The following is a 16075-nucleotide window of genomic DNA, read 5'->3' as shown; positions in this document are numbered from 1 at the left end:
GCTCAGAGCCTGCCCCCTCACTCCAACCTCCTGCAGCCTGCACCCCTCCCACCCCCAACTCCCTCCCAGAGCCCGGCGTGTCATGCACCTCCCTGCACCCCGATCCCTGCCCCAGCTCAGAGCCTGCCCCCCTCACTCCCAGCCTCCCCATAGCCTGCCCCTCCTGCCCACCAACTCCTCCTGTGAGCCCGCGATGTCCACGCACCCCTGCCATCCCCATCCCTGCCCCAGCTCAGGCCTGCCCCCTCACTCAACCTCCCCATGGCCACCTGCAACCTGCCCGCCCCCCCAACTCCCCAGAGCCTGTGTGTCTGCACCCCTGCACCCCATCCCCTGCCCCAGCTCAGAGCCTGCCCCCTCCACTCCCAACCTCCCCATAGCCTGCAGCACCCTTCCACCCCCAACTCCATCCCAAGGCCGCGTGTCCGCCACCCCCTGCACCCCCATCCCTGCCCCAGCTCAGAGCCTGCACCCCTCACTCCCACCTCACCCAATAGCCTGCTTACTCACTCCTGCGCCTCAACTCCTCCCGAGCCAGTGTTTCACACCCCCTGCGATCCCCTGCCCCAGGTCCAGAGCCTGCCCCCTCACTCCCAACCTCCCCATAGCCTGAAACCCTCCCGCCCCACAACTCCCCTGAGCCCGCTGTGTCCGCACTCCCCGCATTACCTCAATCCCCTGCCCCAGGTCAGAGCCTGCCCCCTACACTCCAACCTCCCCACCAGCCTGCAACCCTTCCGCCCCAACTCCATCCCAGAGCCCGCGTGTCCGCCCCTGCAGGCACCCCCCATCCCTGCCCCAGCTCAGAGCCTGCCCCCTCACTCCAACCTCCCCATGGCCTGCAACCTTCCGCCCCCCCAACTCCTCCCAGAGCCTGGCGTGTCTGCACCCCCTGCCCATCCCTGCCCCAGCTCACAGAGCCTGCCCCCTCCTCCAACCTCCCCATAGCCTGCAAGCCTCCTGCCCCCAACTCCCAGGCCTGCGTCATCCACCCCTGCACCCCCATCCCTGCCCCAGCTCAGAGCCTGCCCCCTCACTCAACCTCCCCATGGCCTGCAACCTCCTGCCCCTAACTCCCCTGAGCCTGGTCTCCACCCCTGCACCCCATCCCCTGCCCCCAGCTCAGAGCCTGCCCCCTCACTCAACCTCCCTGCCTGCAACCTCCCCGCCCCAACTCCCGAGCCGCCGTGTCTGCACCCCATCCCTGCCCCAGCTCAGAGCCTGCCTCCTCACTCAACCTCCCATAGCCTGCAACCCTCCACGCCCGCAACTCCCTCCCGAGCCCGTGTGTCCGCTGCCCCCTGCACCCCATCCTGCCCAGCTCAGAGCCTGCCCCAGCACCCTGCTCAACCTCCCCATGGCCTGCACCCCCCGCCCCCAACTCCCGAGCCCGCGTGTCCGCACCCCTGCACCTCCATCCCCTGCCACAGCTCAGAGCCTGCCCCCCTCACTCAACCTCCCCATAGCCTGCAACCCTCCCGCCCCCCAACTCCCTCCCAGGCCCGCGTGTCCGCACCCCCTGCACCCCATCCCCTGCCCAGCTCAGAGCCTGCCCCCTCACTCAACCTCCCCACCAGCCTGCAACCCCGCCCCCCAACTCCCCCGAGCCCACGTGTCTGCACCCCTGCACCCCATCCCCTGCCCCAGCTCAGAGCCTGCCCCTCACCAACCTCCCCATGGCCTGCAGCCCCCGCCCCCCAACTCCCCGAGCCACGTGTCTCTGCACCCCCTGCACCCCATCCCTGCCCCAGCTCAGAGCCTGCCCTCCTCAACCTCCCCATGGCCTGCAACCCCCGCCCCAACTCCCTCCCAGAGCCCGTGAGTCCGCACCCCCTACACCCCCATCCCCAGCCCCAGCTCAGAGCCTGCCCCCTCCTCAACCTCCCGTGGCCTGCACCCCTCCACCCCCAACTCCTCCCCGAGCCCGCGTGTCCGCACCCCCCTGCACCCCGATCCCCTGCCCCAGCTCAGAGCCTGCCCCCCTCACTCAACCTCCCCATAGCCTGCACCCCTCCTGCCCCCAACTCCTCCCAGAGCCATCCGCGTGTCCCTGCACCCCATCCCTGCCCCAGCTCAGAGCCTGCCCCCTCACTCAACCTCCCCATAGCCTGCAGCCCGCCCGCCCCCAACTCCCCCAGAGCCTGTGTGTCTGCACCCTGCACCCCATCCCTGCCCCAGCTCAGAGCCTGCCCCTCACTCAACCTCCCCATGGCCTGCAACCTTCCACCCCCCAACTCCATCCCAGAGCCAGCGTGTCCGCACCCCCCTGCACCCCATCCCTGCCCCAGCTCAGAGCCTGCACCCCTCACTCACCCTCCCCATAGCCTGCACCCCTCCTGCTCCCAACTCCCTCCCCGAGCCCGTGTTTCTGCACCCCTGCACCCCGATCCTGCCCCAGGTCAGAGCCTGCCCCCTCACTCAACCTCCCCATAGCCTGAAACCCTCCCGCCCCACAACTCCCCTGAGCCCGCGTGTCCGCACTCCCCGTGCCTCAATCCCTGCCCCAGGTCAGAGCCTGCCCCTCACTCAACCTCCCATAGCCTGCAACCCTTCCGCTCCAACTCCATCCCAGAGCCCGTGTCCGCCCCCTGCACCCCATCCCCTGCCCCAGCTCAGAGCCTGCCCCTCACTCAACCTCCCCATAGCCTGCAACCTTCCCGCCCCAACTCCTCCCAGAGCCTGCGTGTCTGCACCCCCTGCACCCCATCCCTGCCCCAGCTCAGAGCCTGCCCCTCACTCAACCTCCCCATAGCCTGCAAGCCTCCTGCCCCCAACTCCCCGAGCCTCGCGTCTCCGCACCCCTGCACCCCATCCCTGCCCCAGCTCAGAGCCTGCCCCCTCACTCAACCTCCCCATAGCCTGCAACCCTCCCGCCCCCAACTCCCGAGCCCGCGTCTCCGCACCCCTGCCCCCATCCCCTGCCCCAGCTCAGAGCCTGCCCCCTCACTCAACCTCCCATAGCCTGCAACCCTCCCGCCCCAACTCCCCTGAGCCCGCGTGTCTGCACCCCCATCCCTGCCCCAGCTCAGAGCCTGCCCCTCCTCAACCTCCCCATAGCCTGCAACCCTCCCGCCGCCAACTCCTCCCGAGCCCGTGTGTCCGCCCCCTGCACCCCATCCCTGCCCCAGCTCAGAGCCTGCACCCCTCACTCAACCTCCCCATAGCCTGCACCCCCGCCCCAACTCCCCCCAGGCCCGCGTGTCCGCACCCCTGCACCTCCATCCCCTGCCACAGCTCAGAGCCTGCCCCCTCACTCAACCTCCCCATAGCCTGCAACCCTCCCGCCCCAACTCCCCCGAGCCCGCGTGTCCGCACCCCCTGCACCCCATCCCCTGCCCCAGCTCAGAGCCTGCCCCTCACTCAACCTCCCCATAGCCTGCAACCCCGCCCCCAACTCCCCCAGCCCACGTGTCTGCACCCCCCTGCACCCCATCCCCTGCCCCAGCTCAGAGCCTGCCCCCTCCTCAACCTCCCCATAGCCTGCAACCCCCGCCCCCAACTCCTCCCAGAGCCCGTGAGTCCGCACCCCTACACCCCCATCCCCAGCCCCAGCTCAGAGCCTGCCCCCTCACTCAACCTCCCAGCCTGCCCCTCCACCCCCAACTCCCTCCCAGAGCCCGTGTGTCCGCGCCCCTGCACCCCATCCCTGCCCCAGCTCAGAGCCTGCCCCCTCACTCAACCTCCCCATAGCCTGCAACCCTCCCGCCCCCAACTCCCTCCCGAGCCCGTGTCCGCACCCCTGCACCCCCATCCCCTGCCCCAGGTCCAGAGCCTGCACCCTCACTCAACCTCCCCATAGCCTGCACCCCCCACGCCCCAACTCCCCCGAGCCCGCGTGTCCGCCCCCTGCACCCCCATCCCCTGCCCCAGCTCAGAGCCTGCCCCCTCACTCAACCTCCCCATAGCCTGCAACCTCCGCCCCAACTCCCCCGAGCCCGTGTCTGCACCCCCTGCACCCCATCCCTGCCCCAGCTCAGAGCCTGCCCCTCACTCAACCTCCCCATAGCCTGCAACCCTCCTGCCCCCAACTCCCCCGAGCCCGTGTGTCTGCACCCCCATCCCCTGCCCCAGCTCAGAGCCTGCCCCTCACTCCAACCTCCCCAGCCTGCACCCTCCGCCCCAACTCCCTCCCGAGCCCGTGTGTCCGCACCCCTGCACCCCATCCTGCCCCAGCTCAGAGCCTGCCCCCTCACTCAACCTCCCCAGCCTGCAACCCTCCCCCCCCAACTCCCCTGAGCCCGCGTGTCCGCACCCCCCTGCACCCCAAACCCAAGCCCCAGCTCAGAGCCTGCCCCCTCACTCAACCTCCCCATAGCCTGCAACCCTCCGCCCCAACTCCCCGAGCCCGCGTGTCTGCCCTCCCCATCCCCTGCCCCAGCTCAGAGCCTGCCCTCACTCAACCTCCCCATAGCCTGCAACCCTCCCGCCAATCCCCCGAGCCCGCGTGTCTGCACCCCCATCCCCTGCTCCAGCTCAGAGCCTGCCCCCCTCACTCAACCTCCCCATAGCCTGCAACCCTCCCGCCCCCCAACTCCCCCCGAGCCCGTGTGTCCGCACCCCCGTGCACCCCATCCCCTGCCCCAGCTCAGAGCCTGCCCCCTCACTCAACCTCCCCATAGCCTGCAACCCTCCTGCCCCAACTCCCCAGAGCCCGCGTGTCTGCACCCCATCCCTGCCCCAGCTCAGAGCCTGCCCCCTCACTCAACCTCCCCATAGCCTGCAACCCTCCCGCCCCAACTCCCTCCCGAGCCCGTGTTTCCGCACCCCTGCACCCCCATCCCCTGCCCCAGCTCAGAGCCTGCACCCTCACTCAACCTCCCCATAGCCTGCAACCCTCCCGCCCCAACTCCCTCCCGAGCCCGCGTGTCCGCACCCCTGCACCCCATCCCCTGCCCCAGCTCAGAGCCTGCCCCTCACTCCAACCTCCCCAGCCTGCAACCCCGCCCCAACTCCCCTGAGCCCACGTGTCTGCACCCCTGCACCCCATCCCCTGCCCCAGCTCAGAGCCTGCCCCCTCACTCAACCTCCCCATAGCCTGCAACCCTCCGCCCCAACTCCCCCAGCCCGCGTGTCCGCCCCTGCACCCCCATCCCTGCCCCAGCTCAGAGCCTGCCCCCACTCAACCTCCCCATAGCCTGCAACCTTCCTGCCCCAACTCCCTCCCAGAGCCTGCGTGTCCGCCCCTGCACCCCCATCCCTGCCCCAGCTCAGAGCCTGCCCCCTCACTCAACCTCCCCATAGCCTGCAACCCTCCTGCCCCAACTCCCCCGAGCCTGCGTCTCCGCACCCCTGCACCCCCATCCCCTGCCCCAGCTCAGAGCCTGCCCCCTCACTCAACCTCCCCATAGCCTGCAACCCTCCCGCCCCCAACTCCCCGAGCCCGCGTGTCTGCACCCCATCCCCTGCTCCAGCTCAGAGCCTGCCCCTCACTCAACCTCCCCATAGCCTGCAACCCTGCCCCCAACTCCCTCCCAGAGCCCGTGAGTCCGCACCCCCTACACCCCATCCCCAGCCCCAGCTCAGAGCCTGCCCCTCACTCAACCTCCCGTAGCCTGCACCCTCCCACCGCCAACTCCTCCCAGAGCCCGCGTGTCCGCACTCCCTGCACCCCGATCCCCTGCCCCAGCTCAGAGCCTGCCCCCTCACTCAACCTCCCCATAGCCTGCACCCTCCTGCCCCCAACTCCCTCCCAGAGCCCGCGTGTCCGCGCCCCTGCACCCCATCCCCTGCCCCAGCTCAGAGCCTGCCCCCTCACTCAACCTCCCCATAGCCTGCAACCCTCCCGCCCCAACTCCCTCCCGAGCCCGTGTGTCCGCACCCCCTGCACCCCATCCCCTGCCCCAGGTCAGAGCCTGCACCCTCACTCAACCTCCCCATAGCCTGCACCCCTGCCCCCAACTCCCGAGCTCGCGTGTCCGCCCCTGCACCCCCATCCCCTGCCCCAGCTCAGAGCCTGCCCCTCACTCAACCTCCCCATAGCCTGCAACCCTCCCGCCCCAACTCCCCAGAGCCCGCGTGTCTGCACCCCTGCACCCCATCCCCTGCCCCAGCTCAGAGCCTGCCCCCTCACTCAACCTCCCCATAGCCTGCAACCCTCCTGCCCCTAACTCCCGAGCCCGCGTGTCTGCACCCCATCCCCTGCCCCAGGTCAGAGCCTGCACCCTCACTCAACCTCCCCATAGCCTGCACCCCCGCCCCCAACTCCCCGAGCCCGCATGTCCGCACCCCCTGCACCCCATCCCTGCCCCAGCTCAGAGCCTGCCCTCACTCAACCTCCCATAGCCTGCATCCTCCCGCCCCAACTCCCCCCCAGCCCGCGTGTCCCCCCCCTGCACCCCCATCCCCGGACCCCGCTCAGAGCCTGCCCCTCACTCAACCTCCCCATAGCCTGCAACCCTCCCGCCCCAACTCCCCAGCCCGCGTGTCCGCCCCTGCACCCCCATCCCCTGCCCCAGCTCAGAGCCTGCCCCTCACTCAACCTCCCCATAGCCTGCAACCTTCCTGCCCCAACTCCTCCCAGAGCCTGCGTGTCCGCCCCCTGCACCCCCATCCCCTGCCCCAGCTCAGAGCCTGCCCCCTCACTCAACCTCCCCATAGCCTGCAAGCCTCCGCCCCAACTCCCGAGCCTGCGTCTCCGCACCCCTGCACCCCCATCCTGCCCCAGCTCAGAGCCTGCCCCCTCACTCAACCTCCCCACAGCCTGCAACCCTCCGCCCCCAACTCCCTCCCTGAGCCCACGTGTGCGCAGCCCCCCTGCACCCGATCCCCTGCCCCAGCTCCGAGCCTGCCCCCCTCACTCAACCTCCCCATAGCTTGCAACCCTCCTGCCCCAACTCCCCGTGCCCGCGTGTCTGCACCCCATCCCCTGCCCCAGCTCAGAGCCTGCCCCTCACTCAACCTCCCCATAGCCTGCAACCCTCCCGCCCGCCAACTCCCTCCCGAGCCCGTGTGTCCGCACCCCTGCACCCCATCCCCTGCCCCAGCTCAGAGCCAGCACCCTCACTCAACCTCCCCATAGCCTGCACCTCCCCGCCCCAACTCCCTGAGCCCGCGTGTCCGCACCCTCTGCACCCCCATCCCCTGCCACAGCTCAGAGCCTGCCCCTCACTCAACCTCCCCATAGCCTGCAACCCTCCTGCCCCCAACTCCTCCCCGAGCCCGCGCGTGTCCGCACCCCCTGCACCCCATCCCTGCCCCAGCTCAGAGCCTGCCCCCTCACTCAACCTCCCATAGCCTGCAACCCCTGCCCCAACTCCCCGAGCCCACGTGTCTGCACCCCTGCACCCCATCCCCTGCCCCAGCTCAGAGCCTGCCCCTCACTCAACCTCCCCATAGCCTGCAACCCCTGCCCCCAACTCCCTCCCAGAGCCCGTGAGTCCGCACCCCCTACACCCCCATCCCCAGCCCCAGCTCAGAGCCTGCCCCTCACTCAACCTCCCGTAGCCTGCACCCTCCCACCCCAACTCCCTCCCAGAGCCCGCGTGTCCGCACCCCCTGCACCCCGATCCCTGCCCCAGCTCAGAGCCTGCCCCTCACTCAACCTCCCCATAGCCTGCACCCTCCTGCCCCCAACTCCCTCCCAGAGCCCGCGTGTCCGCACCCCCTGCACCCCATCCCTGCCCCAGCTCAGAGCCTGCCCCTCACTCAACCTCCCCATAGCCTGCAACCCGCCCGCCCCCAACTCCCAGAGCCTGTGTGTCTGCACCCCTGCACCCCATCCCCTGCCCCAGCTCAGAGCCTGCCCCTCACTCAACCTCCCCATAGCCTGCAACCCTTCCACCCCCAACTCCATCCCAGAGCCCGCGTGTCCGCACCCCTGCACCCCCATCCCCTGCCCCAGCTCAGAGCCTGCACCCTCACTCACCCTCCCCATAGCCTGCACCCTCCCGCTCCCAACTCCTCCCCGAGCCCGTGTTTCCGCACCCCCTGCACCCCGATCCTGCCCCAGGTCAGAGCCTGCCCTCACTCAACCTCCCCATAGCCTGAAACCCTCCCGCCCCACAACTCCCTGAGCCCGCGTGTCCGCACTCCCGCACTCAATCCCCTGCCCCAGGTCAGAGCCTGCCCCTCACTCAACCTCCCCATAGCCTGCAACCCTTCCGCCCCAACTCCATCCCAGAGCCCGCGTGTCTGCACCCCTGCACTCCGATCCCCTGCCCCAGCTCAGAGCCTGCATGCCTCACTCACCCTCCCCATAGCCAGCAACCTCCCGCCCCAACTCCCCAGAGCCTGCGTGTCTGCACCCCTGCACCCCCATCCCCTGCCCCAGGTCAGAGCCTGCCCCCCTCACTCAACCTTCCCATAGCCTGCACCCCTCCCACCCCAACTCCCTCCTGAGCCTGCGTGTCCGCACCCCCTGCACACCCATCCCCTGCCCCAGCTCAGAGCCTGCCCTCCTCACTCAACCTCCCCATAGCCTGCAACCCTCCTGCCCCCAACTCCCTTGTCCACACCCTAAACTACACTAGTCTCAGCAGGTTTGTCACATCCTGTCCCCTCCCTTTCTCCACCTAAGATATTTCCTGCCTCCCACCACCTCCTAGTGTAGTGAACAGGTTTCAAACCTCGAGCAGGCTCTTACCTCCTAAACAGGGATGGCTGTTTTCTAGTAAAATCACTGAAAGGGAAGGAGAAATCTGGAAAGAGGTTCCTCCTGGCACTCATGTCCGTGACCCTGAATACTCCCTCTGTCCTCAGAGAGAGACCTGGAGAAGGAGACTTGCTGGAGCAAAGCCACAGGGGTCTCTGAGGTTTCCCTGGCCCCTCGCCCCGGTCCTGCCTGGCTGATGTCAGCATCTCTCTGTGAGCTCACCACCTCCCCACCACCTTGGACCAATAGGCTGAGGTCCTGCCAAAGGCCTTTGTGATGTCACTGCCACACCCCTCCCTTGCTGGGCCAATGTCCTGCCCCTGGCCAGGCACTTTGGAGGTTTGAGCTACTCCCTGTGGATCACCCCACTCAAGGAGCGTTCGTTCTAGGCAGCAAGCCGGCTAGACAGGGAAACATCAGACGCTGCTCCCAATGCTACACTCAGTTTTTCAGAAATTACTCAACTTTATGGCCAGAAGAGACCATTAGAGCATCTAATCTGACCCCCTGCATATCACAGGCCTCCTGTAGGACACAAGAGCTACTTTTGGGGCAAACACATTCCAGAAAGGCATCTAATCTTCATTAAATGACATCAAGAGATGGAGAATCCACCACTTTCCTTGGTAGCTTGTTCCTGTGGTGACTCATCCTCACTGTTGAATATTTCTGCCTTAATTGTAATATGAATTTGTCTCTTTTCACTTTCCAGCCACTGGGTCTTGTTAGGCCTTTCTCTGCTCGATTCAAGAGCCCTTTAATACCCAATCCTTTCTCTCCATTAAGGCACTTCAATACTTCAATGAAGTCACCTTTCAATCTTCTTTTGATCAGCTAAACAGGTTGAGCTCTTTCAATAGCTCACTAGAAGGCATTTTTCTCCAGCCCTCAGAACATTTGGTGGCTCTTTGCTGCCCCAGCTCCAATTTCACAATATCTTTTTCAAATGAAAACACCAAAATTGGAGGCAGTATTCCAGTATCAGTCTCACTGATGCCGTGTCACCTCCTGTGACTTTACTGACATAATCTGTATCTGTATAGATCACCGTTGCGACCACTGTTCTTTATTTGCAGCCAATATTGTATAAAGGTTGTTGTGTAAGGGGTGTATGGAGAGGTTCTGATTGGCTGATAATGATGCTCTCTAGATGTGTATCATTTTGTAGTTAACATTATGAATATTGGTTCTATGCTGCCTGTATTTCAAACTTGTGCTCTGCTTCTGGGGATACCCCAGGCAAGTTGGTGTCAGTTCTGCCTAGCCGGCTTGATGCAGGTTAGGCAAATGTGATAACCACTATACTACAGAAACTCCATTACAGTGCCCTGCCCTGCTCTCAAATTCCCTACACTTTGGTGGTGCTCACCCTGGCACACACCGAGGGGCGAACCTGGAGAAACTGGCAGCAGCTCTCTGATGGGTCAGCTGGAAGAACAGAGGACTGGAGCCAGGGATCAGGAAGTCGTCCTTACATCACCCTTGTGACTCTAGCTTGAAGGGGAGCTTCTTTTTCTTCCCCTTGCTGAGAAGCAGCAAGAGAAGAAAGGTAGGTCAGGTGGGCCAACTGGGTGCAGAAGCCAATGCTGCCTTTTCCTGCAGTAAAGCCCAAAATGAGGGACTTGCATTGAGTAGAGGCAGTGCTGGGCTTCCAGGAAAGAGCCCACTGCTGCAGCAAGAGGGATGAAACAGCCTGCTGAAGCCTGGGATTGAACCAGGGACCTTTAGATCTTCAGTCTAACGCTCTCCCAACTGAGCTACTTCAGCACCTACAGGGGCCTTTTTGGGCTGCTGCTTCTCACCTTGAAGTTTATTCTCCATAAACCATCTCTCCAGTCAACAATGGCCAATGCAAGATGGACATCGCTTGCTATTTTAGCATTTGGAAACATCATCAACTAGTCTCTGGATCTCTCAAATGCTGCACTTCAGTTCATGGGGGAAAGGCGAGAGACGCGACCTTTGAACAAAGGGCCTGGGGTTAACATCCTAACGCTGTCTGTCTCTGACTGTAACACTATTTAATACCGGCCCACCCTGTGCTGGTGAGTGCTCCATTGCTAGATGTTAGTACATTTCAGTTACTGTCAAAATTAAAAGTTTCTATATGCTTAAAAGAAATGATTTTTTTCTTTTGCTTATATGTGGCATGAATAAATACTGATTTACACATCCTAGCATGAACATTTATTGTCTTATATGATAGAGAAAATCATGCATCCAGATTGTGCATCCAAATCATGAAATGAGCTACAAATGCAATAAAAATAAGGTATTCAACGGTTTAACATATGGAGCGGGGCTGGGGGGCACTGAAGACACGTCTTGCCTGGGACGCCACTTGGTCTAGGGGAGGCCCCGTCAGGGAAAGCAGGAGTTAGTCTCACACGCCTATTTCCAGGCTGTAATCTGTGGGTGCCCTGCTCTGGGGGAGGAATCGCGGCAGCCCAGACTCAGGGCTGGAACAGGCCCCGGATTGAGGGGGTGGCTGCAGGGTTTGCAGCGCTCTGATGTCTCAGACAATGTGTCTCCCTAAAGCCTCAGATCTGTGTCCCCAGAAGGCTCCTGCGCTGCCTCCGCTCCTTTCACAGTCTATAGCAAGGAGCAGCAGCAAGGGTCAGGGATGAGCCATAGGCACTAGTTGGGGGGCAGAGGCTTCAGGAGGAAACCCAGCCCCCAGAGCAGAGGGGGATAGGAGGCTTTTTCTCTCTCCTTAGCCACAGGCTATAGCTCCGAGAGCTCTGTGAAATGCCTCCCCGCCCACAGCCTGGGGAAGGGGAAGGAGTCTCAGGTTCTAGCTCGATTTGGAGGAGGATCACTGGACCCTAGAACCACTCGCTGCCCTTTCCCGGAGAAACCTGTGATGCCCAGAACGGGGCTGAGATAAATGCTGACAGGAGCCAGGAATTGCTCCCCTGGAATAGCAGCAGGACTGGGCAGCTGGAAATCTCCCCAAAGGAGCTGAAGCCTTGGTGGGTCAGACATAGATGCCCCAGGTACTGCATGGGGGTTAGGTTTGTTTCTGGACAAGAGCAGTGAGAGTTTTATTGCCTCAACATTTCTGTAGAAAAATTCAGACCCAAAGTGTGTGTGGTGGGGAGGTCGATAGCGGTTTCTTTGGGTTTGGTTTAGTTTGTTTTCTCATTCTCGTTGTAAAAGCCCTGGAGCATTTTGATGGGAACAATGTTTGTGGAAGGCCAAGGACAAGTAAGAAAAGTTAAAAATCTGCGTTGGAGTGAGGGGGTCTGTGTGGGCCAAGGCAGGGGTGGAGATTTTCATGGGGAGGGGGTTAGGGGATAAACGAGAGGCTTTTGCGGGAACACAGGGGGATGTTTTGCAGTTTAACCTCCCCACTTTCCTGTGCTGCTGCCCAGCTCAGGCCCCACTGACACCGCTGTGACGAAGTGGGAATTTTCTGGATGTTTTGTTTGCATCTTGTGTGTACCTCAGTTTCCCCTATTTGTTGCACGATTATCTAGGTTAAAGGTCCAAAATGTGGGGTGCCCCCTGCCAGGGGATGGAGTAACATTCAGGGGATGCAGCTGGGCTGGGCCAACCCCATGGGGTGGGGAGGAGGAGCCACCCAGCTCCACTCTTGGCTCCAGCTCTGGCCCCTGCCTCTGGCCGGGACAAGTCGGAGAACAAAGAACAAGCTGGAGGCCAGGTGAGCAGGTTGCCAGGGAAACAGGACAAAGGACAGACGAGAGGCAAAGGGCCTGGCTGAGTCGGGCTGTTGGTAGCAAGGAGTCTGCTGGGCTGGGGACTCGAGGGGAGAGCCCAGGCTCTGAGTTCGGGGTCTGCACAAGATGGACGTTGCTGAATCTTCCTGCTTCTTGTGTGAACACAGAACTTTCCCAGGCTGGATTCCAGACCCCTAACAAACCTTCTGTTGTACAGTGCTGGCTGAGAGTCACTGGCGACTGTGGAAGTTGGGGGTGCAGGACTCCCCTTCGTGGGGGGGTGGTGAGGCTTTCCGAGGTGTCCGATTCAGGTGGACTCACTGCAGGAAGCTCCTGGTGTGGAACAGGGGGGCTGAAAGGTCCAAGGTCAGTCCCAGGAGGGGCTGAAGCCAAGGAGGCTTCCCCCAGTGAGAGCGTCCCCTGGGGGGGTCACACTGAGGAGGCTCCTGCCTGGGTTTGACTCCGAGCTGTTCCAGAGCACGGAGCCTGTGTGCCCGTCACAGCCCCCCAGCATGTGACCTACAGGCTCCACTCTGGCAAAGCTCCCTGTCCCTAGGCTTTAGCATCACTAGCCCCTGCTTAGTGACTAGGGGTCAGTTTAGGGCAGCGGACCCCAAAATGTGGGGCGTGACTCCTAGGGGGACACAGAGGAAGATTGATGGGGCACCTCAGGGCCTGAGCCAGCCCCCATGGAGGGCAGGGAGGGAGCCCCACTCAGCCCCACTCTGTCCCAGCTCTTCCCCAACCCCACCCTCAGCCTGGGCCCCTGGCTCCCAGCCCGGCCTCGACCCCCTTACCCCTGTCCGCACCCCTCGCCCCAGCAAGCAACGGCCCCACTCCCAGCCCCGGTTCTCGACCGCGGCTTCCGAGGGGCCACAGCCATGGATACGAGGGCGCAGTGTGAAATGTTTGGGGACCACTGGGTTAGGGTGACGTCCTCAATCGCTTCTCTGCAGTCCAATGAAAGCGATTCCTCACCCACCCACCCCTCCGTCAGGACGGCCTAGGTACGTTCTGCTGCCCTTCACTCGTACAGGAAAGAGAATAACATTTCATTGCACTCAATGCTAAAGTGATTTGCAACCCACCACCATCCCAAACTGGTCATTTTGGGGAAGCGGCCCCACCATGCTGCATAGCTAGGCAGAGTAGGGGTGTCTGTGCAAACACGGCCTGTTCCTGAAGTCTTCCCACAGCTCCTCACTAGATGTGAGGGGGGAGCTCATTCAGCTCCTGCTTACGCTTAGTATTTAAAAACTCCTTAGTGGCCTATCTCTGCCGGCCTTAGATTTCTCCTCCTGTCTCTGTCTTAGCAGCTCAGATGAGGTGGCCGAGTGGCTAAGGTGATAGACTGCTAATCCATTGTGCTCTGCATGCAGGATTCAAATCCCATCCTCATGGGATGCATTTAGTCTTCACTCTCCTTTATAGACAACCATCTCCCCCCTTGGTACAATGACAGATCAACCAATGTTGCTTCTTGCAAACAAAAACCTTCTCAGAATCTCAGCTGCCCCCACTTGCTTCAAATAAAATGTCTAAATCCCAGATTTCTAAAAAAATTCTCTAGTCCTGCATTTCTTAGTTTTTATCTCAAAGGGAATAATCTTCCCCCAAACACCCTGGGACCTCCCCAAATAATTAAAATACCCCCAACCTGAGCAAGGCCACAACAGTGAACCAGAGCTAGTGTCTAGACCAAGCTGTTCTGAAGGAGACAACTCAACCATTTTCTCTCTGCTTCCCTTGGCAAAGTCTGACTGAGAAAACAAAATTCCCCAAACTGAAAATTTTCTGCTGAAAAACCACTACTAGTCTGTTTGGGGACTTTGGTTTGAATGTACTATTATTATTCTCTTCTGATTTCTGAATCAGTTTTGTCATCCAGGTGTATTTCCAGCTGTTGAGTTGTGGGGGAGAAAGGCTAACTCATGATGTCTCTACCCCCGCTTTCATAGTTTCCTCCAACTGGCTAGGAAGTACCTTTGCTAGGATGTGAGTCAAGCAGTGCCCATTGTCGCTGTGCTATCTCGGAGAAGTCTGCATTGTACACAGTTCCTGGGATAGTCCTTGGGAGTGTGGATCCCTTTAATGGGCCAGCAGCGAGTCTGGCTCCTCCATTGTCACACCTGAAAGGCTGGTGGTGGGCATTTCCCAACCTCATCTCAGTAACACACACAGAGCAAAACTTCCCAGCCAATGCTACACACACAATCCAACACAATAGTAATGTTCAACAGACCAAGATTTTTGAAATGATACCTCACCAGGCAGACTTTGTACAAACCGTATCATCATTATATGAGACTGGTGAATATGGGGCTTCCAGGGTGCTGCTTTGAGCACAGCGAGCCACCCCTGGGCTGACATTGCAATGGAGACGTACCCTTAGAGTCCATCTCTCCTGGGATAAAGATGGCAGCAGGGCTGGCCTGGACCATCTGACGTGGGCTCATGGAGCTAAAGCTGAGAGGCTAAAAACTGTGGTGCAGATATTTGTGTTCACACTGAAGCCTGGGTTCAGAAACCCTCACCCCTCGTGGGGTCTCAGAGGTTGGGCTCAAGCCCATCTGTCTGCACTGTAATTTTATAGTCTTGCAGCCCAAGCCCCATAACCCTGAGTCAGCTGACCCGGGCTTTATGACAGGTGCCCTGGGTGTTTTAATCACAGTGTAGACATAACATTAGGCTACGTCTCCAGTGCAATGAAACACCCATGACTGGCCCATGTCACATTAATCAGGGTCATGCGGCTTGGGCTGTAACGTTGCAGTGTCCGTGTCTCGGCTCAGGCTCAGTCCCCTGCTCCAGGAGCCCAGAAGGTTGGGAGGGGGTTTAGCAAGTGGAAATGGTAAAACCGCAGGGGAGTATTACCCTGGACTCATGGCATTTCTCCATCGGTCTGTCTGCTTTGGGGCAGGGACAGAAACACGTCCTGCTGCTTTTGTTATTTCAAAGGGCGGTTTAGGATTTTCATTCGCAGACACAGTGCACAAAACAGGACTCAACCCTCGGCATAAACTAAACGAGCTGCCCACAGATTATGGCAGCCACAATGAGCATTTGGTGAGAGAGCTCAGACCTGCCCCTGTCCCAGAGGGACGGGGTCATCTGAGAAGGAACTGGACCACTGACCTATCAGCTCCTAACTCCCAAACTTTCAGTAACTATCCTCAGTGCCTGTGAGTGTAATTTAAACCATAAGAAAAACCACACTAGGCTAGACCGAAGGTCCATCTAGCTCTGAATCTTGTCTTCTGACAGTAGCCAATTCCAGGTGCCCCAAAAGCAACTAAGTAAGGTACCATTGGAACTTGAACCCAGGATCCCCTGTATACAAAACAGTGGTTTTAGCCAGCTAAGCCATGGTGCCTATAGTTGCTGAAGGGATCCTGTCTGCACACACCTGACTCTCTGCCAACCTCCATCTGGGCCTGACAAGCTTTGCTGGTGTTTGTATTCAGTAAAGCAGAGGAGCAGGTGAAGTTTTACTCCCAAGGTTCTTTGGACAGGTCTACACTACAAAATTAGATCGGTGTAACTACATTACTCAGGGGTGTAAAAAATTTACTTCCCTAAGCAATGCAGTTATATCAGCCTAACCCCGGTGCAGATAGCGCTGTGCCAACAGGAGGGCTTCTCCCATCAACATAGCTTGGGGAGGGGCTTGATTAGTGAAGATGAAGAGAATAGGTGGCCCATGGCTCTTGCATTTGGGGAGGCTGGGTGTGAGCGCTGGAAGCTCCCTGGAAGTGGGGGGCCCATTGGTGTCCAGACCATGGCACTGCCCCCCCTTCTCCTCTCT

The 16075-nt window shown here is 60.9% G+C and overlaps 1 protein-coding gene and 1 non-coding gene across 2 annotated transcripts in view; both read right to left on the bottom strand.

Annotated features, from left to right (window-relative positions):
- LOC120381602 (zinc finger protein 850-like) overlaps positions 1 to 16075 on the bottom strand; it is a gene marked incomplete at its 3' end in the record, with an annotated part of 176908 nt that overhangs the window by 110669 nt on the left and 50164 nt on the right. The gene's annotated exons all lie outside the window — the stretch shown is intronic.
- TRNAF-GAA lies at positions 10285 to 10357 on the bottom strand. The gene has a single exon. It is a non-coding gene; the product is annotated as a tRNA-Phe (tRNA).

This window comes from Mauremys reevesii, linkage group 14, assembly GCF_016161935.1.
Source record: "Mauremys reevesii isolate NIE-2019 linkage group 14, ASM1616193v1, whole genome shotgun sequence".
Lineage (NCBI taxonomy): Eukaryota > Metazoa > Chordata > Testudines > Geoemydidae > Mauremys > Mauremys reevesii.
The sequence above is the reverse complement of the archived record's forward strand: the minus strand, read 5'-3'. Positions and strand labels throughout refer to the sequence as shown.